The sequence below is a fragment of the Vicia villosa genome, linkage group LG6 (genome assembly GCF_029867415.1).
Source record: "Vicia villosa cultivar HV-30 ecotype Madison, WI linkage group LG6, Vvil1.0, whole genome shotgun sequence".
NCBI classification, from domain to species: Eukaryota; Viridiplantae; Streptophyta; class Magnoliopsida; order Fabales; family Fabaceae; genus Vicia; species Vicia villosa.
The window spans coordinates 70,762,317-70,786,659 of NC_081185.1; the positions used below are offsets into that span (position 1 = coordinate 70,762,317).

The 24,343-nt window shown below is 36.3% G+C and overlaps 1 long non-coding RNA gene across 1 annotated transcript; it reads right to left on the minus strand.

Annotated features, from left to right (window-relative positions):
• Positions 1-2,712: 2,712 nt before the first annotated feature.
• On the minus strand, positions 2,713-4,570 carry LOC131611630 (uncharacterized). Its single transcript, XR_009287062.1, has 2 exons — positions 4,279-4,570; positions 2,713-3,207 (listed from the first exon to the last, which is right to left on the minus strand). It is a non-coding gene; the product is annotated as an uncharacterized LOC131611630 (long non-coding RNA).
• Between the last annotated feature and the right edge of the window lie 19,773 nt (positions 4,571-24,343).

The following is a 24,343-nucleotide window of genomic DNA, read 5'->3' on the forward strand; positions in this document are numbered from 1 at the left end:
ATTAATTCACAAATTAATCTGTCATCGTGTAATAACTAAATCTATTAGTTATGAGAGTTGATGGTAAAAATAACTTGTTAAAACACATTTCATTCGCTGCCCGCGACGATCAAATCTATTGATCAGAGTAACCAGTGATGCGTAACTTTATTCGTTAATTATTATGATCAAACCTATTGATCATCGGACTTAACGAAAACATATTAAATCAGAGTTGTACGCCCACAACCTTAAAACACTTCCCAAACTTTCTTTTCAAAACTACGATAAGGCAACTCAAAAGCCTTCAAACCATATCAATCAAATTCTACTCCTAAGGGCGTACAACCCTTCTCCGAACTACGTAGACTCTGATCATCCATAAGGAGGTACGTAGGCACTTGGCAACAAGGCAAGTCCCCCCCCTCCAAACTCTAATCATGTCAATATAATTAGCCTTTTAACCCTATTAAGCTGTTTGTTACCTTTCTTTATCTTTTTGCCACGAACCTTAACTTTACAATGCAAACCTTAGGAAAGGGTTTAGGGTGCCTAACACCTTCCCTCGACCTGAATATAGTATCTTACCCCGATCTCTAAACTGCGTAGGGTTTCCTATTCGCCCTTCAGAATAGGTGGCGACTCTAAAAAGTCTATTTTTAGGGCAGGTTGCTACACCGCCCGTGTAACCTGACACCCGCTATGCTAGGATGAAACCTGGCCAAGAAATTGCAAAAGAGATGAAAGTCACGGGGCTGACACGGCTCGTGTTAGCAAGTGTGAGATATGGAAATTTTCAGCATGTTTCTCATTGTGACAGACGTGTAGTATTTTGATCATAACTAGAGCTTCGTAACTCGGAATGACGCGGTTCCAGTGGCAAAATTTCACTCACGAAAAGGGCTACAACTTTGATGAAGAACACAAAGCCAAATTCTGAAGTTAAGGGCTGACACGGCCTGTGTTACCTAACACGGCCACCCGTGTCAGTAGTGCTGGGAGTGTGATTTTGAAATTTTAAGTTCAGAGGGCCAACACGGCCACCCGTGTTGCCTGACACGGGAAGTGTTGGCTAAAACGCTGATTTTGCTGATTTTTGTGATGTTTTATTAAGTGTTGACCCAAGGGGGTATTTTGGGTACTTCCAACCAACCTAAGTGAGTCTGCACTATTTAGAAGAGTTTTAACAATGAATTAGAGGACTTTTTGGTGAGGAGAAGACACGAATTGAAGATTGGAGAAAACAGGGGTTTGGGAGAGAAGAAGGTTTTTAAGAACGGAAGCGATTGAAGATCAACTTTCATCTCAGTTCTTGTAATGTCTCTATTTCATATTTTGTTTTCTTTGAACAATATGAGTAACTAAACCCTAATGCTGGGGAGTGTCCCTGATTTGATTATGTAATGATTTTGAATTCTTGAGTTCATCAATAGATTTGTTTTCTTATTTAATTTAATTGTACAAGGTTTTTATGCTTTCTTTGTCGGACCAACAAGATTGATTTACAGTTAACAACCTGCTAGACAGTGGTTGTTAAGGTTTTTGTACGATTAAACTATAGTAGATATCACCTAGGACTAGGGATACCCTATAGTTACCGATTAACTCTTGATAACATAACGGATTGATTTCATCATAATTCTCTAAGGACTTAGGATTTAGGATGAATGTTCAAAGATTTTCCCACTAAGGACTTTGGGGAAAATAATCTAAAGGGCGGTAATTAAAGGTTATGAACTTGTTGAAGAAATCAAAATTCAAGGTTATTACAGGGCAAATCACACACTTTACCCTAGCATGCTTTCATATTTGTTAAAACCACTTATTCAATTTTCTGTCATTTTTATTTATTATTAATTTATAATTGCAAATCGAAACTCCAAATATAGTTTTTGTTTAATTGAACCACTATTGAAACTCGATATTAACGTGCAGTCCTTGAGATCGACATTCGGGGGAATTTCCCAATTATTACTACAGAGGCAAAATAGTACACTTGCTATTTTTCCGATCAAAAACGGTTAAAAGCAAGCAAGCAATAATAAAGTAAAGCGATAAAGGAAAGCGGTAAAATTATTACAAGGCCTCGGGGATGGGGATTACAAACTTAAACAAATGGGGATGGAAATTAACTACTAATTATTACAACCAAATTGAAAATTAAAGCTAAATATAAGAATAATATATACAAAAATTAAAATGAATTATAAATTGAAGGATAGAAAAACACTTAGAAATGGGGGGTTTGAATAAGTGTGACTTTAAAAACTCTTAAGACAAAAATAATTAACACAGTTATTTTTATCCTGGTTCCTTGTTAACGAAACTACTCCAGTCCACCCCCTTAGAGTGATTTACCTCAACTGAGGATTTAATCCACTAATCAATATTGATTACAATGGTTTTCCACTTAGATACCCTCTAAGTCTTCTAGAGTATACTGATCACAACTTGATCACTCTAGGAATACACCACTTAGAAACTTCTAAGTCTTCTAGAGTCTACTGATCTCACTGATCACTCTAGGAACCTCTTACAATCAATGTAAAATAAATGTTTACAAGAGTATTCAAATGCTTCTTAGAAAGCTATAATCACAACTGTGATATTTATCTTAAGTTCTAAGTTTAACTTTCACTAAGATACTACAAGTGAAGTGAGGTTGAAGATGAAGTTCGTGAGTAATGAATTGAGCAGCGTTTCAGTATCTTGCAAGAGTTGTTCTCTTCGTGCTTCTGATCAGAACTTCATATTTATAGCCGTTTTGAGAAGATGACCGTTGGGAGCATTTAATGCGTTGCGTGTTCCGTACAACTTTGCATTTAATGTTTCACTCTTTTGTCAACTACCTCGAGCCTTACTTTTGCTACTTTTACTAACTTTGCCTTTTGTAGTTTCTAACGTTCCTTTTGTCAGTTAGCGTAGCCTGTCATCTTGTAGTTGCTTCTGATCTGATGTTTGTAGATAGAACGTTTGAATAATTAGAGTCAAACAGCTTTGTGCAGAGCATCTTCTTGTCTTCTGACTTTGAAGTGCTTGAGCGTGATACCATAAGAACTTCAGTGCTTCTGCTTCGGATCTCATGTTCTTCTGATGCTTCATAGACCATGTTCTGATTCTGCTTGACCATCTTCTGATGTCTTGCGAGAGCATGTTCTGATGTTCCAATCTTGAACCTTCTGAGTCAGTGCTTCTAGCGCTGAATTGTGCATACTCTTTATATATTTCCTGAAATGGAAAATGTAAAGGATTAGAGTACCACATTATCTTATACAAAATTCATATACATTGTTATCATCAAAACAGGAATATTGATCAGAACTAATCTTGTTCTAACATAAATGTCCATAAGTAATATCCAAAGCTCAAGTGTTGTAGTACCTCACAAAAATCAAGAAATTGTAAGAACGGATATATATAATGATGCATGAATAAATGATAAAAAATACTAACAAATATTAATCAAGATTTAACTAAAGAAGATATAGAAATAAACCTATTAAAACCTAAAAGAAAATTAAAATTAAACAACATATTTTTGTGTTTTTAATATGTAAATGAAAAATCCAATTAATCTAACTATCTAACTAAACAAAATATTTTTTTTGTATTTTTGTTATATCATGAAAAAAGAAGAAATATAAAATAACACTAAAAAAATTAACAAATTAAACGGGCTGAACAAAACAGTAAAATGGGGTGTATAATATAATGGTGCTGCAATAGGTAATTCGTTGGGCTCTTAAATTCAGGAGCAAGCCCAAAACAAAATGGAAACAGCCTCCAAAGGGGAGGTGTAAAACGCTGGCAGGCAGGGTGTAAGAGCTTGCAACTCGGTTGGGCCTCAACACACTAAGCCCAAAAAGAGAAACTAAAGAAACCCTAGGAAAACTACAAAGATCTGCACCATCTTTCTCATTCAATCGGTGGTTCTCTCCCCTGTTTCACTCTGTTCTTAACTTCCTCTCCGATTTCTCGAGTTCTGTTCTCTCTCAATCGGTTCATACGAAAACAACAACAAAACTCAACCAATTTCAATTTTCCTTATTTCAATTTTATGAACATAGCAACAACATCAACATACTCTTGTCTTTCTATCTCAATTTCAAGCTAAAATCGATACCAACGCGGAAAACAAACTCACACAATGTCGTGATAATCAACAAGTATCAGCACACAAGCAGGATTCAGATCAAATCATCAACATATAGAAACAATTATGAACATTCAAGTATTCTACAACAATGAGGATTTAAAGAGAAAGGAAAAACGAAAATCGGAGTATGGTGAAGAGATTACCAACGTAGATGAGAAGACTCAGATACGATGCTCACTCCTATCTTCTCCTCTCTTGCTTCGTCTTTGTCGACGTCATTGATTTGAGTTCGTGTTCCTCTAGCTCTGAGTATGATGAATTCGATGGATCTCTGCGTGCAGGTTAAATCACGTGAAGATTCATGTCGTCGGTGATGTGTGCAAGATCGGTTGGTTGAATGGAGGTAGCGCGTCCGTGTCAGTGATGAGACGCGTTGAGTTGAGTCGGTGCTTGTTGTTGATGATGGTGTGCAGCCAGTGGCGAAGCTAGAAACGTTATAAAGCCTAGGCAAAAATTTAAATACCGCAAATTTATAGTATATAAGAAGGTTTTAAAAAACAGCAATGTAAAGGTTTTCACGATTTCGGTCGGTACAGGTGTATTGTGGTGTATTGTGGTTGTCGTGGTATGAATTAACCATAATTTATTCATCAATATAGGAAACAGTGAAAACAATATCGATTTCGGCATCTTCCAAAATCGTTTTGTCGCAGCCGTTTTCGCGGTCACCGACTGTTTTTTAAAACTCTGGTATATGATATATAAATAGTCATCGAACAAAATAAAAGAGATGAAAAATAACCTTTCAATAGGGTGTTAAATAAAATCACGATGGTGGTTCTGATTCAACCAAAAATCTCCTTGTATCGAAAAAAACAAGCTTAACATAAAATCATTATCGATTTACCATAAGCAAAAACATTAACATAAAATCTCCTCATTAACCTAAAACAAATATTGAAAAAAAAAATGACATTCTTACTAAGTTAGGAAAGAAAATGACAAAAGGAGAATATTTCTAATATTGTGTATATCACTCTTTAATTACCAATTTACCATTATTCATTTCATATCTATAGTTTAAATTTTAAAAGTATCATCATTTTCTTTGAATCATTTATGGTCACGTAAATGAATACTAATACCAGTATATCACCATTAGCATCTTTGAGTACCCTATTCCGAATAGCCCTAGTCATTAATATCAAAATATCACAAAATTAATAATTTCCTCTAAATTAATGAAACACATCATAAAATGTCAAAATATTTCATTTTTTTCTTACAACTATGCCAAATTTTCCAAACAAACTCAAAAACTCAAAAAGAAATAAATTTTATGGACCAGGGAAGTGTTGTTTCAGCTTCTACTACTCTAAAACAAGATACAATTTTGAAATTACTCAAGCAAAGAAAGGGGAGATACAATTTTGAAGTTACTCAAGCAAAGAAATGGGAGAAAGAGAAGAACCCATTATTTCAAAGCTCAAGGTTAACTGTTTGACAAAATGGATAAGAGATAACAAATTCATTTGTAAAAGGGGACAAAAACAGATGAATCAGGTGAACGGGAAGAGAAAAGAAAAGGTGATACCGTTAGATTTCTGAGTTACAACAAGAATCACTGTATTGGCGGCAGGGCGACGGTGAAGACGGTGTTACGGTGGTGTTGCTCGGCGGAGGGAGTAAGAGAAAGAGACAGAGGGAGTAAGAAAACCCTTTTCCTCACACTGCAATCTCTCTTTCTGTAATCTGCAAACCCTTTTCCTTTTTTTAACAAATTTTTTTTCTTTTAAACATATGTGGGCTAAAAAAATGTATTGGGCCCGAGCCTGGGCAAGTGCCCACCCTGGCCGGGCCCTAGCGTCGCCTATGTGTGCAGCGATTCAGGTGTTCTTGAAACTGAAATGGATTTGTGTTGGTTTGAAGATGAGTAGAATCAGTGAAGGATTTGTGATGTAGGTTGTTTGTTGTTTTAAGATATGATTATGGTGTGGATTGATGAGTGTGAATCTGTGTAACTGAGAATGAAATGAGATGCAGGTTTTGGATAATTGAATGGACGGCGAGTTGAAGTTTGAAATTGAAAGATGAGTGGAAGCTTGAATAGAATTTGGAGGAAGTTCTGATAGAATTTCAGCAGAGTTTTAGTGTGATTTTCTTCCTCTCTTTTTGTGTGAGCAGAGTATCTTATTTATAGAACAAGAGAATGAAAAATCTCGTGATCAATCAAGAGGGAGAGTTTTTTAGGAATGGAGGGAAGGATCCCGATTTTGTGAGATTAGAGAGGATGCAAAATGAGTGACACTTTTGTGAGCTGGAAAATAATTTTATCTGTAGTGGAGGTGATGTAATGCATGATGATATTTTGGTGAAATTGGTTTGCTGATTTTTGTCTATTATTGGTCTTGCAAAAATTCTGTACTTACTGATGTTAGACGATAGGAATGGTCTAGAGGGGGGTGAATAGACCACCTTTCTCCGACTTAAGAAAATTTTAGCTCTTGAAACGTGACTTCCCTGAATCATTTAATTGTCTCCGAGCGATCGCGTTATCGGGGACCGGATATGTGCACTAAACCGAACGGATGAAAAATGGCGAATAATGAATTACGTTTTAACGAATTTATCAATTACTTCAATTCCACACTTGATAGTATATTACTCACAATGAACGTTTACACTAAAATTTGAACAAAACTTGATTGAGTAATTTTATCGAACACTTGGTGATCAATATTTACCAAACCTTGATTTTTGCTCAATAATGGAAATTTAACGAAACGAATAGAAACAACATAGAAGTAAGAACGATAAAGAACACGAGATTTATTAAGGCAGTTCCTATATCGTCCTCGCAGGAGTACGTCTGCCCCTAATTTCAAATGAAATTAGGAAAGTTTTATTTGATTGCAAAATGTTTAACAAGGATAGAATTTACCAATCACCAACTACACACATGCAGTAAAATTGAATACAATTCGATCCTCCCCTTGATTCAAGTCGAATCAAGTCAATGTCAATGATCTTCACCGATCAAGACCCCGATCATTCCTTTCTCAATCCTCCAGTTGTAGCAAATTTGTTGAGCGGATCTTTAATCCCTCAATCCCTCATGCACGGCTGAATTGATTACCATAGCGAATCGATCGTCAAAAACCTTCGTACCAAATCTTTGATGAAGAAGGAAAAACCCTAAGTTTTTATACAAGAAACACCCTAAACAATCTTCACTCGAACAATATAAATGTCTACCGTCGAATCTCGAACAAGACAAATGTCTCCCGTCGAATCTTATCAATACATGTTCCTTACTCCGATCGAAAAAATATGATTATGTGTGATTTTCGATCAATAAGCGAAAGGTTGAAGATGAGAAGAAGCTTGAGTATATCTTTCACGTTTCTTGTTGAAAATGCTTGAGAATGATCAGTTGGATATTTATACCACACACATTGCATAGGCCAATTTGAACACAGCAAAAACCAGTTTGAGAAGCGATAGGTCGACCTGCTCTCCTGCATAGGTCGACCTGTTGAAAGTTTTGCACCTGAAAATGAGTTAAGTGTGACACTTGCGTCGAGCTGAAGGGTCGACGTGCGCATTCATGTGAGTTCCTCAAAATACAATGCGTCGACCTAAGCCATCAATGCGTCGACGCATTTTGTTCTTGCACTTGAGTCACCCAAAATTTGATGCGTCGACCTAAAGGGTCGGCGTGTGCATACCCGAGATTGCTCCAAAGTCCCATGCGTCGACCTGAGGAGGTAATGCGTCGACGCACTCAACCCTTACATGAAATCTTTCATAAAATGCTTGCAGTAGGTCGACCTATAGTGTGTATGAGTCGACCTATTGATGTCTTGTAGCCAAAAATGCTTGTCTTTGTTGCATTCATTTGATTTCTATGATTCCACTCTAATTTTAGTTAATTCACAATGTTTTGACATCATGAAAACTACATAATTTCCCTCACATACTCCCCCTTTTTGATGATTGGCAAAACTTGTGAATTTTTGTTGAGGCATTGCTTAAAACAGAGTACTTGATCCCCCTTTCTACATGATCCCCCTGTCTTGGTGCATGTGTTTGTTGTAGCTTGCTAATTCACTCATTTTCTCCCCCTTTGACAACATCAAAAAGAGACAAGCCATATTATACATACATGGTGGGAAAACATCATTCAAGTTTGATCATTACTAAGCCCTTTTGCAATCATAATAACAAAGCAATCATTCACATAAAATAATGCTTAATGACGGAATTTAAAAGGCAACATAACATAAATAACTAAACATACTATGAGCACAGCTCAATTAATATTCTTACACAAACACATAGTACGGAAGAATTTTGTTCAGCATAACATAAAAATAAAAACACAAAAGCACTTAAATTGTTCATGAAAATATGTAAATGGTTTATGCATGAAAAAGAGGACACTAGGCATCATCATCTTCATGTCTCTCTTGGTCCGGAGGTGGTGGTTGAGCTGTATGAACTGGAGGGAATGGATAGTGTTGCATAAAGGCGTTTGTGAAGGAAGAGAGTTGGTTGCTCTGAGCATCGATCATACCATAGAGTGTGTTGTACCACTGCAGTATTCTATCAAGTATGTTCAGCAGACTTGTGGTAGCCGTCCGAGGGAACAAATTGCTTTGAACGATATGGTCAGCATGAGGGCCCCTCAACATGTTGTTCAGTGCAACATTGTAGTCAAACTGAGTCAATATGCTGGTGTCAGTTACCGTGACAGCGTTCTCACTTAACGGAAACAAGCCAACATGCCTCTAAGTGCTGTCGGTGATGGCGTAAGTGGTTGTACCCATCTGAAAGTTGAACGAACTACCTTGGAATGGTCCTTCCATCCCATTATAGAAAATCCGAACTAAGTCCTCATTGTAATCATGACTTAGTTCAAGAAAAGCACCTAGTTTTTGAACTTCAAGCAAATCAAATACCTGTTGTAGATTAAGTCTTCGCAAGGTTCCCGTGAATAACATGAATTGCTTGATGACCTTTCTTTTGCTGAAGTGGGCTGAGTAGTATTCAACAAGAGCATCGGGAATAAGAGATAGAGCATCCTCTATTTCAGGTTGTGGTTGAGAAGAGGAGTCCCTTCTGCTTGCTCTCTTTCTTGAGGATTTGTGGGAAGCCATTGATGAGTGAGAAGGAGGAGATTGATGGAGTATTTGATGGAGGTGTTAGGGTTTTCTGTGAGCAGGTCGATCGCGCATGAAGGTAAAGAAGAGAATGATTTGCCTTGAGCCCCCTTTTTCAATGTAACCTAATTTTGAAATTCTGCGAACGATGCGTCGACCTATGCAGGTGATGCGTCGACGCATTAGCCTCAGATTTGTAAAAACTTTCTTTGAGTAGGTCGACTCACAGAAAGAGTAGGTCGACCTATGTCTTGTAAATTTCAAAATTTGGCTATATGCAATGAATGTATGTATGTCACAGCCCAATTATGCACAAAACAAACATACTTATGAACAAATTTCAACTTTACCATATTGACATATTATCATGAAGCGGATCCAAAGTTGAAACAATATTACCTTTACGCATGGGAGATGGAGAAACATGACCTCACATATCTTTGAATAAATTCTTCAAATATATTAGTGAGAACATAGATAATAATAAATAAAGCATATGCAACTACTCATAGTTGCAACCTATCCGATATACCAAGGACGCCAAGTTCCCTACGAATGTGAAAGAAAGGCTCGGTAGCTAGTGGTTTTGTAAAGATATCGGCAAGTTGATTTTTGCTATCAACATGCTCAAACACTACATCACCCTTCTCAACATGATCTCTAAGGAAATGGTGTCGAATTTCTATGTGTTTAGTGCGAGAGTGCAAGACCGGATTTTTGGTTAAATTTATAGCACTTGTGTTATCACAAAAGATAGGAATAGATCAAGCTTGACATTGAAGTCAAGTAATTGTTGCTTGAGCCATAGTATTTGAGCACAACAATTACCGGCCGCCACATATTCTGCCTCGGCGGTTGACAAAGGAACGTGTCATACCCCAAAATTTGCCCTCTTACAATTGTCTATGTCATTTTTCGAATGATTGATATGGTGCAGTCGGTAAGAATTTAAGGATAAGAGTGTGCGATCGAGAGGTCCCGGGCTCGAATCCCACTTTTAACTTTTCTTCTTTTATTTTTATAATGTTTTTTTCTAACCTCTTTTCATTTATTTATTTAGAAAAAATCACAAAAAAATATGATTCCTTATATTTTTAAGTATATTAATATTAGTTTTAGTTTATAGTTGTATTTATTTGTAAATTTATTTATAGTTTTATTAGATTTAAAATAGGGAAAATATAATAGATCCAAGCCCACTCCTTACCTTAATTTTTATTATAAATACACAACTAACAACCCTATTTTATGGGGGGGGGGGGAAAGAGAATGACTAACCCTTATTTTATTTTGAGTCTCGTCTGTAGATAATTAGCAAGTCCTATACTAACCTTTCTCTTTCAATTTACCAGTGGTTCTGACTACCAACATTACACTAACAATCCTTATTGACCTTTATCGCACCATCATCTACAGAAGATACACATCGATTGGCTGCAAGAAAACCCTTTTTTATCAACCTCCACATTGTGCATACTCCTTTCCAAATTTTTCATTTGATTTTACAGAGAGCAAAGAAAAGGAAAAAACCTCGCCTCAAGATTCCAATCCCGCCAACACCGGTTATGGCTCCAATGATATCGTTCATGCTCCCGATAGATCCCGTAAACGCAAATGAGGTGTTCCTCGGATGGAAGAAGAACACAAGTTGTTCTTGCTGGGATTGCAGCAGGTGGAAAGCCATATTCAAAAACGCTTCCTCTGCCATCATAATCAAAATCGCCGCCGCCGGAGATTTAGTCCTCCACCATCATAATCGAAATCGCCGCCGCCGAAGATCTGGTCTCTTCGATATCACCACAGAGACCGTGATTGAATCTTCTATTATGATGGATGAAGAGAAATTCCGGCAAGAGACGGTAGCGCCGCTGCCTCCTACCACTGGACCATTTGAATCGGTGCGTGCAACTATTCGTTTAACTTCCATGCACAATATATCATTCACTGCTTGCGTATTACTAACAATTGAAGCGCACGTTTGAGTTGGTAAGGAAGATGGCACGCGAAGCTAGGGGCACGGGTTCGATTCTTTGTTCCAGCATATATTTTGTTGAATTAACCCACTTGCAGATCTTGTACAACACCCCAATGAAAGACCATCGTGCACCTCCGCTCACCACCCTCGGATCTCCCTTAACACAGATCCCACGCATAGGATTGAAGGATGCATACCATAGACTCTCAGCTTGCCCATACATAACAAAAACCAGGTTTCTCTATATTTTTATTTATTTTATTATTTAAACTATTTAGATTAAAATGATGATTAATATTGTCTGTTTTAATTAGTTTATTTAATTAGGATTAGAAGAATAAAATTAGGATTAGGGCCATATTAGGTTTTAGGATTTATTTTCCGATTATTTTGATTACTCGATTTAATTCATTTTAATCTAATTTTTTATTATAAAAATCACACAAAAACCCTAAAGTATTGTGATCAAGACATACATTAGGGTTTGCCCAATCCCACTGCCATTTGGCAAAAACCTTAATTCTTATTCAATTGATTCGGGATTAATATAATTTTCTCCTCGATCCGACTAAACCTATTAGTCGCATTGACGTGAAATGATTTTAATTGATCCTTTGTTTAATTCTCTTCTCGACCCGACTAAATCTATTAGTCGCATTAGACATGAGATAAAAAAATTTAAATAAATTAAAATACACTTCATTTGCTGCCCGTGACGATCGAATCTATCGATCAGAGCAACCAACAATACATTATTTAATTCGTTAACTATAATGATCAAACCTATTGATCATCGCAACTAACGGTGACATATTAAATCAGGGTTGTACGCTCAAACATTCAAAACACACTAAACCACGACACTACGGATGTTCATCTCTTCAATACTGCGATGTTCAAATCTACGGCAAGGTAATTCAAAATACCTTCAAACTTCGCATTTCAAAAAACTACGACAGGCCATTCAAAAAGCCTCCAAACAACTTCAAACCATATCAAGTCAAATTCTAATTCAAAGGCGTACAACCCTGTGCCCGAACTACGTTGACTCTGATTCTCCCTAAGGAGATACGTAGGCACTTTGTAACAAGGCGAGTCTCCCTCCTCAAAACTCTAATCATGTTCATAACTAGTGGGATACCCGTGCGTTCGCACGGGTACCGGTGTGTTACGCGCATTTGTTTCTAAAATGTAAAATGTAAAGAAAAAAAACAAAATTGTTTAATCAAAAGAGTTTATTATTTTTTTTCATATATACAAATATTTTAATCAATCCGATTTTTTCTCGCATATAAATATTTTTAATTATTTGACAATATTTAAAAAAATATTTGAATCAATAATAAATTTGTTCTCTTAGATAATTTAAATGAATTTTATTATAAATCTAACCATAAAGTATATTTAAAATAATAATCAAACATCTTAATATCAATTATACATCTTTAGAAATAAACATTATGTAATGTTGTATGAAATCATAAAAAATTGAGAATAGTTTAATTGTACTAAAGTTCATACAAAGATAAAAAGAAAATAAATTTATTTTGTTTAACAAAAAATAATACTAAGTAATACTTGCGGTCAATTTTAGGGTGTTTAAATAATAGAAAATATAAATTTTTTCCATTTCTTACAATTTGAGTTTATTAGTACTTTGAGACAAATAATTTTTAGAGAGAACTCAAGTATCATACATAATACATAATAATGAAATGTCATCAATATGAACAATTGAATGATATTTAGTCTAAAATAACAAACCACCAAGAATAAAAAGTGAATATATTTTTTAACTACAACTAACTACAGATACATATACATTAATAAATTAAATTTGTGAGTCAAACAAAAAGTGGTTGTTTGTCTGCATCTCTCTAAGCAACATGTCACACTCATTCAACAAAAAATCACTTCTAATAAAAAAGATTCTTCCATCAAGACCGCTTTCACAAGCAGCCACATCAAAATCACTTATATTATTTCTTTCCCTGTTAGCTTTTCTACCTTATATACCTTCATGATCAACATGTTCATCAAAAGAATGCTTACCAATTAGCTTCTACACAACAGACTTAAAACTCATGGGATCAGTTTCCACATTTTGTGTAGTAATAAACACAATCTTCAATGGGATTTTCCTCACTTAAAACTCAAGATCAAACACACTTTGTAGAAAAGTAACAAAGCCAATAAGGGATTTTCCTCACAAAACTGATATGAACATTGAAACTTGTATGAACGGCAGAACAATCAATGCAGAGAAATATCCCATACTAAACAGACACCCATGTGGGATTGTTCGTATTGCAATCGAAACACATTTCTTTTGTTGTTGGCAATGTGGCTGCTCAAGATCCTCATAACAAATATTCTAATTGGATCTCTTCTCTAAGGTTTTATGGCTGCAACAGTTTATGATAAATACACACATTATAAACGGGAAATTATGATAGCGAAAATAAAGAACTGAATTCAACCATAAAATATAAAGAGATGAAAAAGATCCCATACTTTAAAACTCCTTTGATCTTTTTCTCAGTTGCTCAAGTTCTATATCAATGTCAGCATCTCGAAATGGGTTTCCAGTCTTGGTGCTAGTGGTGCTACTTCTTCCAGGAGGAAGCTCTCCTTTCTGCTCGAAGCAAGTAGTCCAACAATGAAATTAAAAATTATATATAGAACGCAGGTACATTGTATGACAATTCGTTTTCAAATTTACTATTTTGTAGCCTAATATAAATGTTTTTGGAAAAATATATTATTGACTTTCGCAGATTTGCCAACTTCTGGATGCAAAACAGGGAAAGGAAAAAACTTGCAAGGAAATTATTTAACATAAATATTCTCATCCTATTTTTACATACACTCTATTTGCTGTTTGAAGCATACCTTTGAACTACCAGCCAATTCTTCCCAGTTGATATCTATAAACCAAAAATTACAGAATCACATAATATATAACAAATGAATAAGAGAAGAAATCAAGTCACATCAATATAACATTTGAATAGCATTTTATCAAACCACTTATGATTTCACTATATACCTCAGAGTAAAATAATTATTTGGATAAATTTCATAAGTTTCTTATTATAAACTCAACAATCATCATAGACCCAACTTCACACAAAAGTATAGATATCCCTTTAAGAAATACAAGAGTTAAGACTTAAGAAGTATGGCTTTCTAGCTGTGAATCACAACAGGGTTAACAACAAAAACAGAAAAAATGACCAACCTTTCCGGGCTCCGGGACCTTGATCTGAAGAAGAAGAAAAAAACCATCAATTCCAGAGTGATAAGAAGAGAGGTCAAAAAAGTTAAAAGTGTCCAAAACAAAGAGAGTTAGAGAAGTCAGTTTTTAAAACAAATATAGCCCTTTAGAGCTAAACCCTAAAGATTGATATTGACCTGCCACGTCCTCGGGAGTCAGATCTTGGTCTTTTTATTGGCACAAACCTCGATCTTGATTGTGGTCTTGATTGAGCCTTCCAGGGTGATGGTGAAGGGGACTTTGAAATCCTAAAATACCATTATGCCCAGAGAGAAAATAATTTCACAGTGAGTTGAATCCAAAACAAATGTATGTGCAAGTGTAACTTCATAAGCATTGAATGTCATGCTCAGAGAGAACAATTTCCATCAAGCAGCACAATCTATTTCAAGCAAATTGTATGGCTGTAGAAAAAGAGCAGTAGTTATACAATTTGTGTAATTATGTACAAACTCATCAAAGTACGTCCACGCGCCTCCCCAAACAAACTCATCAAAGTAGCTGGTAGAATTGTAGAATATCGAAGCCTCAGAACTACCTACACTCAAAAATATTTCAATTTAACAACACTCAAAAAGAGCATGAGCAAGCCAACTACTATGACCACTTTCCTATAAATCAATGCCTGTAAAACATAATGAATGACATATAAAAATATTGCTAAAATACCAATGAAACTATTCAAGACATACAAAATGATAAAATAATAAAATACTCAATCGTTTTATCGAATACCTTATATGCACCTTACCACATTCTCAACATTGGCCCTTATATGCACAATAAATGAAAGTGTACAGAAGCAGGTTCTATTACAATGATAGTGATTTCTTGAAGAGGTGACTGAAAAATTAGCAAGTAACATGTTCAAATCTCGAGGCCTCACGACAAAGTAGGTTGGAAACATCGGTCCCACATAAACCATAACAACATAATATCAATGTCAATCCAATAAACGAAATGATGCTAAAATCGGAAAAAGGGCAATTTCAAACGTTACTGCTTACTCTTTCTAAATGTTGAAGAAGAGTAGTTTTAAATTTCCAAACACCACAACCACTTGAAGTCGGGTCCAACCTATGAGCTTTATCAAACGCGTAAAACCGACCTACAATAGCATAACACATACCCTCAAATCAAAATAAATTCCAACATCAATCACTTATGATTATTAGATAACATTCTTAAAAACACAATTGATATTAACAATTGTTTTTTCACTTACATCGGTCAATATAATTTTTTGAGCAGTGAAACCAGGTTTAGACTTAACATTTAAGTAGTTTAGCATCTCCTTGGCCGCAGGGATGCAGACAATTGTGCAGCTTCAACAAATATAAAACATGCAGCCACAACAACAAATAACAAAGGGAAAATAAAAGATACCTTACATTTGTGATGCTTTTGGATGATGGGTTACAATAGCAACAGTTTCGCAGAAAAAAGAGTAACTCACGATGGATCTCGCCAGATCTGAAACACGAGCTTCGGTGATTGACGGTAATAAAGGGTGGTGAGCGAACAACCAAGAGGATGGTGATGATGTGGCCGAAAACAAAATCTTGATGACAAAGACGACTGTCGTATTCCTTTCAGAGTTGTGAGATGCATCGACTATGGCGTGTTGTAGTGGTGAGGGATCATTTGTGTCTCTTCCTGCAGTGAGATACCAAAAGAACAAAATAACATTGAGGACGACGAAGATGAAGAGGGAGAAGGAAGAAGAAGAGGAAGACGAAAGAAGTTCGAGAGAGAGAGAGATGATGAGAGAGAGACAAAGAGAAAGGAAGATAGAGAAAGAAATTGTTGATGTTATTGGGAGAAGAAGTGGATGGAGGCAGAAGTGACGTTTGCTTTTTCTGAAACCAGTTCAAAAAAGTCTGCATTGGGAAGGTGATAAAGTGGTGGTTTGGTTTCATTTGAAGTCTTAAGCGTCATATGAAGGCCAAATTGCTAACTAAAAACAACAACATCAACAAAGTAGTAGTAATATTTGGACCAAGCAGACAATTAGTTACAAAAAGCATTTTTAGGACAATATTTAACCCCAAAAAGAAGATGTGGAGGATTTTAAACAAAGGGCAGAATTGGATTTTCCAGGTACACTTGTTTTCTTATTTTATAGATATTTGCTTATTAACCCTATTACTTTCTGTCACCTTTCTTTATAACCTTCCCATAAACCTTTGTTATACAATGCAACCTTTAGGAAAGGGTTGAGGGTGCCTAACACCTTCCCTCAACCTGATTATAATAACTTACCCTGAATCTTTATACTGCATAGGGTTTCCTATTCGCCCTTCAGAATAGGTGGCGACTCTAAAATCTTTATTTTTAGAGCAGGTTGCTACAGAACAAACACTTGTTTCTTGCTATGCCAACTAATAAAGGAATTTGAAAAGAAGTGGCATGTTCCACTAGTGCTTTTCCTATCCAATTTGCACCCGGCAAAATCGGAATTGGAAAATCCAACCAAAGAGCAATCACTACCTTTGGAGAACCATAAGGCATGCTTAGTTATAACGACAAGATACCTAAGTATGCGCTTAACAACTTTTAGGTGAGACTCCTTAGGACATGATTGGTATCTTGCACACATACAAACACTAAACATAATATCGGGACGAGAAGCGATAAGGTAAAGTAGGGAACCGATCATACCTCTATACCTTTTTACATCAACCGGCTTACCATGTTCATCCAGATCAAGATTTACCGCGGTAGGCATAGGAGTGTCAATGGCCTTGGACTTTGCCATGTCGAAACATTTGATGAGCTCTTGACAATACTTAGTTTGGCTCACAAACGTGCCTTCTTTTAGTTGCTTTATTTGGAGTCCAAAGAAGTAGTTTAGTTCACCCATCATGCTCATCTCAAATTCTCCCTGCATAAGCTTAGAAAACTCCTTTACAAGAGTCATATTAGTAGACCCAAAGATAATATCATCAATATACACTTGAACTAATATGGAATGCTTTTCATGTCTCTTAATGAAAAGGGTAGTATCAACTTTCCCTCTTGAGAAACCTTGATTAATCAAAAAATTACTAAGCCGCTCGTACCAAGCTTTAGGAGCTTGTTTTAGACCATACAAGGAACGCTTAAGTTTATAAACATAATCAGGATAATCAACGTTTTCAAATCCAGGAGGTTGAGATACATAGACCTCTTCATTAATGATCCCCATTTAGAAACACGCTCTTAACATCCATTTGATAAAGCTTAAAGTTTTATGAGCATGCGAATGCAATTAACAAGCGTATTGCCTCAAGTCGGGCGACCGGAGCATAGGTCTCCTCATAGTCGATCCCTTCCACTTGGCTATACCCTTGAGCAACAAGACGGGCCTTGTTGCGAGTGTTGATACCGTTTTCGTCTAGTTTGTTCCTAAACACCCATTTAGTGCCAATTACTCGATGGTCTCGCGGAGGAGGGACAAGGTCCCAAACCTCATTTCTCTTAAATTGGTTTAGCTCTTCTTGCATAGCTAAATACCAATGCTCATCGACTAATGCATCTTTGGAGTTTTTAGGCTCAATTTGAGAGACGAAAGAACAATAAAAACAAAAGTTACTTATCCTTGACCGTGTTGTCACTCCTTTTGATATGTCTCCTAGAATGTTCTCCATAGGACGGTCCTTAGAGGATTTCCATGCAAGGGGAAGATTACTTTTCCCACTTGGTTGGTCTTCCACTTTCTCCTTAGGTATTTGATCCACTTCATCTTCATTATTCTCGGGTAAGAGGGATTCTTTATCTTTCTCAAGCTTGGCATCCGGATCCTTAAGTATACTTTCAGTTGAGATACCTGCACCATTAAGAACACTACCTTTTCGGACAACATTCGGACAAGACTCATCAAAAGAGACATGTACGGACTCTTCAACAATATGTAACCTTTTGTTGTATACTCTATAAGATTTACTAGATTGAGCATATCCTAGAAAGATACCCTCATCCGCTTTTGCATCAAACTTACCAAGATTTTCCTTTCCATTATTTAGAACAAAGCATCGACATCCAATTACGTGAAGGTGGGAAATGTTTGGTTTTTTTCCTTTTAAGAGTTCATACGGTGTTTTGTTTAGAATAGGTCGTATCAAGATCCTATTTAAAACATAACAAGCCGTATTTATGGCATCGGCCCAAAAATATTTTGGAAGCCCATTTTCATTAATCATAGTCCTCCCAAGTTCTTTCAACACACGATTTTTACGTTCCACTACTCCATTTTGTTGTGGAGTTCGTGGTGCGGAGAAGTTATGATTAATGCCATGACTTCCATAAAACTCTTCAAAAAGATGATTTTTAAACTCACCCCCATGATCACTTCGAATGGATACTATGTTAGTACTCAACTTATTTTGGAATAACTTGGTAAATTTCTCAAACGCGGAGAAAGTGTCACTTTTGCTAGCTAAGAAAATCGTCCAACAATACCTAGAGAAATCATCAACTATGACAAAACCATAATAATTTCCACCTAGACTTTTTATTCTAGATGGTCCAAAGAGGTCCATATGAAGAAGTTCAAGAGGTCTCGTAGTAGAAACCATGTTTTTGGATTTAAAAGAGATCCTTGTTTGCTTCCCCATTTGGCATGCATCACATAAGTGATCTTTGGGAAACTTTATTTTAGGTAGGCCAAGTACTAGATCTTTTGAGACGATTTTATTAAGCAAGTCAAAGTTGATGTGAGCCAAACGTCTATGCCAAAGCCATGAGTCTTCACTCATAGTTGCTAGACATTTGGCCTCTACCTGGGATACATCATTTAGGTCAAGCATGTATACATTGTTTACCCTCAGGCCTTTGAACACATCATCTTTCTTGTCATCATTGCTAATTATGCAACTTTCTTTAGAAAATGATACTGTGTATCCTTTGTCGCATAATTGACTGATGCTAATAAGATTGTGTTTAAGGCCCTCAACTAGAGGGACGTCTGAGATAGTAGTAGAAGAGGGATTACCTACACTACCTTTACCGAGTATTGCTCCCTTGTTGTAATCACCGTAGGTCACAAATCCTTTCTTCTTAGCCACAAAGTCATAGAATAGAGATAAGTCACCCGTCATATGTCTTGAGCATCCGCTATCTAGAAACCATCTTCTCTCGGATGGCTCAAGACATTCCACCTACAAATTTAAACAAGGGAAATAGGTACCCAATTTTCATTGGGTCCTTGTGTGTGAGTGAAACAAAGGTTGCTCTTGGGAGTCCATTTGAAAATGCCTTTGGGAACCAAGAATCTCCTAAAGCGACATTTTTTAATGGTATGGCCCCTTTTGCAACAATATAGACATCTTGAGTTTGAATGGTCATCACATTTTCTAGATTGATCTTTTATCACATAAGTGTATCATTGATACGGATTTATCATACTATTTTTGAAATGTGATCGATCAATAGTATATGTGATTTTTGGTTGTGAAGCCTTGTCTAATTTGGCTTTGATAGTTTTAACTTCTTTTTGCCAAATGTGACAAGTTTCACATCCTCCCCATCTAAACCAAGGACTCTTGTCAACCAAGCTTGTGTCTTTGATACTTTTGATCATAGATTCCTTGAGAGTTTCTAATTCCTTTTTGGAATCGGAAACTTTCTTCTCAAGGTATTTGAAAATTCTTTTATTTGAAGCTAAGCGTTGAAATGATTCCTTAGCTTCATGATGCAAAGTATCAAAGGCATGCTTTAATTCAAAATAAGACATAGCATCAACATTATTGTATCTATCATGACTTACAATCTTTTTCTTCTTTTGATGTGCCATGAGACATAGGTTGACGATCTCCTCTTCATCGCTTGAGCTTTCTTTGCTAGATGAGTCACTATCACTTTCCCAAGCGATATAGGCTCTTCTTCCTTTTGTTTGCTTCTTTTGAGGTTTGCTCTTTGTCTTATCTTTCTTAAGCGAAGGGCAATCCGGCTTGTAGTGACCCGGTTTACCACAGTTGTAACAAGACCCTCTAGGTTTAGTCTTCTTATACTCATCTTGCTTGTTAGGCTTTGATTGACATCTATAGTCAACTAGATTGTTGTCCGAGTGCTTAATTTCATTCTTTCGAAGATATTTATTATATCTTCTCACGAACAATTCCATATCTTCATCCGGACTATCATCTTCGTCACTAGATTCACTGTGACACGTATCTTTGGTGGATGACTTAGAACTTGAAGCCTTTAGAGCGATACACTTCTTTTCGGTGTCCTTTGACTTCTCTTTCTTTTCTTTCTTTTCGTGTTTGTTTAGGTTCATGAGATCTTGCTCATGTTCTTCAAGCTTTCCAAATAGAGCCGTGAGATCTAATGTAGAGATATCGTTGGCTTCTTTGATTGCCGTGACCTTAGGTTGCCATTCCCTGCTAAGACATCTCAAAACTTTGTTAGTAGCTACGGCATTGGGAGTAATATGTCCCAAAGTGTGTAAACGATTGATAATATGAGAAAATCTCTTTTGCATTTCCGCAATGGTTTCACCTTGCTTCATATGAAAGAGATCAAACTCTTGCGTTAAGGTATTGATTCTAGCTAGCTTAACATCATTAGTTCCTTCATTGGCGACTTGTAATGCATCCCACATTGCCTTTTCCGTTTGGCAATGCGACACAGGAAAGTACTCATCAACCCCTAAGGAAGCAATGATCATGTTTCTAGCTTTCCAGTCATACCCGTAATTCTTTTCATCTTTTTCATCCCATTGTGCTTGAGGTTTAGGTCTGGTGATGCCTGCATCGTTGGTTATGGTGATAGCCATAGGACCATTGACGATGACATCCCATATTTTTCTATCAACGGAGTTGATATGAATGCACATACAGTCTTTCCAATAACTATAGTTTTCTCCAGTGAAAACATGCGCTTTATTATACGCCCCTTTTTTACCGCTCTCCATTTTCTAAAAAGTTATATCAAGCACTAGAATGAACCGGAGCTTGTGATACCACTAGTTATACGATAGGAATGGTCTAGATGGGGGGTGAATAGACCACCTTTTTCCGACTCAAGAAAATTTTAGTTTTTGAAACGTGACTTCCCTGAATCACTTAATCGTCTCCGAGCGATCGCGTTATGGAGGACCGGGTATATGCACTAAACCGAACGGATGAAAAATGGCGAATAATGAATCACGTTTTAACGAATTTATCAATTACTTCAATTCCACACTTGATAGTATATTACTCACAATGAACGTTTACACTAAAATTTGAACAAAACTTGATTGAGTAATTTTATCAAACACTTGGTGATCAATATTTACCAAACCTTGATTTTTGCTCAATAATGGAAATTTAACGAAACGAATAGAAACAAGATAGAAGTAAGAACGATAAAGAACACGAGATTTTTTAAGGCAGTTCCTCTATCGTCCTCGCAGGAGTACGTCTGCCCCTAATTTCAAATGAAATTAGGAAAGTTTTATTTGATTGCAAAATGTTTAACAAGGATAGAATTTACCAATCACCAACTACACACATGCAGTAAAATTGAATACAATTCAATCCTCCCCTTGATTCAATTTGAATCAAGTCAATGTCAATGATCTTCACCGATCAAGACCCCGATCGTTCCTTTCTCAATCCTCCGATTGTAGCAAATTTGTTGAGCCGATCTTTAATACCTCAATCCCTCATGCACGACTGAATTGATTACCAAAGCGAATCGATCGTCAAAAACCTTCGTACCAAATCTTTGATGAAGAAGGAAAAACCCTAAGGCTTTATACAAGAAACACCCTCAACAATCTTCACTCGAACAAGATAAATGTCTACCGTCGAATCTCGAACAAGACAAATATCTACCGTTGAACCTTATCAACACACGTTCCTTACTCCGATCGAAAAAGATGATTATGTGTGATTTTTGATCAATAAGCGAAAGGTTGAAGATGAGAAGAAGCTTGAGTATATCTTTCACGTTTCTTGTTGAAAATGCTTGAGAATGATCAATTGGATATTTATACCACACACATTGCATAGGCTAATTTGAACACAGCAAAAACCAGTTTGAGAAGCGATAGGTCAACCTGCTCTCCTGCATAGGTCGACCTGTTAAAAGTTTTGCACCTGAAAATGAGTTAATTATGACACTTGCGTCGACCTGAAGGGTCGGCGTGCGCATTCCCGTGAGTTCCTCAAAATACCATGCGTCGACCTAATCCATCAATGCGTCGACCTAAGCCATCAATGCGTCGACACATTTTGTTCTTGCACTTGAGTCACCAAAAATTTGATGCGTCGACCTGAAGGGTCGGCGTGCGCATACCTGAGATTGCTCCAAAGTCCCATGCGTCGACCTGAGGAGGTAATGCGTCGACGCGTTCAGGCCTTACATGAAATCTTTCATAAAATGCTTGCAGTAGGTCGACCTATAGTGTTTATGAGTTGACCTATTGATGTCTTGTAGCCAAAAATGCTTGTCTTTGTTGCATTCATTTGATTTCTATGATTCCACTCTAATTGCAGTTAATTCACAATGTTTTGACATCATGAAAACTACATCATTGCCCTCACAACTGATACCAAAAATGTGATACCAAAAACGAAAATGCATTGCTTGAGTGGACCCCAATTTCAAAGTTATCCATTGTGACTCAAAAATAGGAAATGGGCGTTGAATTTGACTCAAATGTATCAACTCTTGGTTTGGATCAATGAGAAAAACAAATGGGCCTTTAGAACAACTTGAATAAACTTGGACCATCAATTGTTTTAATTCCACCTATAAAAGTAACAAAATAAAAACAAGTAATAACAAATAAATTTGATTTATTAATTTTAATTAAAAACTCAACTTAAATCTAAATTGAATTTAAAATTAAAATTATAAATCTCAAAAAAATAAATTAGTAAGACTAAACAAAAATACTATTAATTATAAAATGAGGTATGAAATGCATGCATATATTTTTTTTTGATTTTTTTGAATGCAAATGATGCAAATGAACGTATAAGACGCTACATATATTTTTTTCAATTTTTTGAGATAAAATAAGAAAACTAGATGTAAATGATGCAGATAAAAAGTTGGGGCAAAATTTAGGGTACAACAGCTGTCCCTATTTAATTATCGTTAATCGGGTAGCATGAATGACTTAGTCATCAAGATATCAGGTAGAAGGTAATTAAATACTTAAAAAACCGGAACTTTTCTATGTTATGCCATGAATGCAGAGACCCTTTTTTGTTTTTGTATGATATGACATGAGACAGACTCGAATCTCTGTGGGGAATATAGCGCCACGAGAGATAAATTATTGATGGAGAAAAGGACAAAAACTCCACAGGAGAATAAACAAAAGGAATGAGTAATAGACTCGACTAAAAGAAACGGCTGGGGAAAAGGTTGGCGTCATCCAAGAATAAAACTGGACTTCACAAGGGAAAGAGACAGTCAACAAAAGCTTTCAAGAATAAAACATGAAAGGAACTCTGCACAGAAAAATCAACAGAGATGTTCAGAAAGACAGATCTCTGGAACCCACATCGAAAATCATTCAAGAGTAAAACATGAATGAATCTGGAAAGGAAGATAAATCGACAGAGACATCCACCAGATGCGATGGATGAAACCGGAAACCCACATCAAAGACATTCGAGAGTAAAACGGGAATGAATTTGGAAAGGAAGATACACAACAAAGGCAATCAAGATAAAACATGACTGGACTTCGAGGAGAGAATATCTGAGGCATTCAAGATAAATCATGAATGGATAATGTTAAGGGCAATCAAGATAAAACATGATTGGATAACATCCAGGACAATCAAGATAAAACATGATTGAGCAACATCAAAGGTAATCAAGAGTAAAACATGATTGAACTTCAAGAAGAATGTATCAGAGACGTTCAAG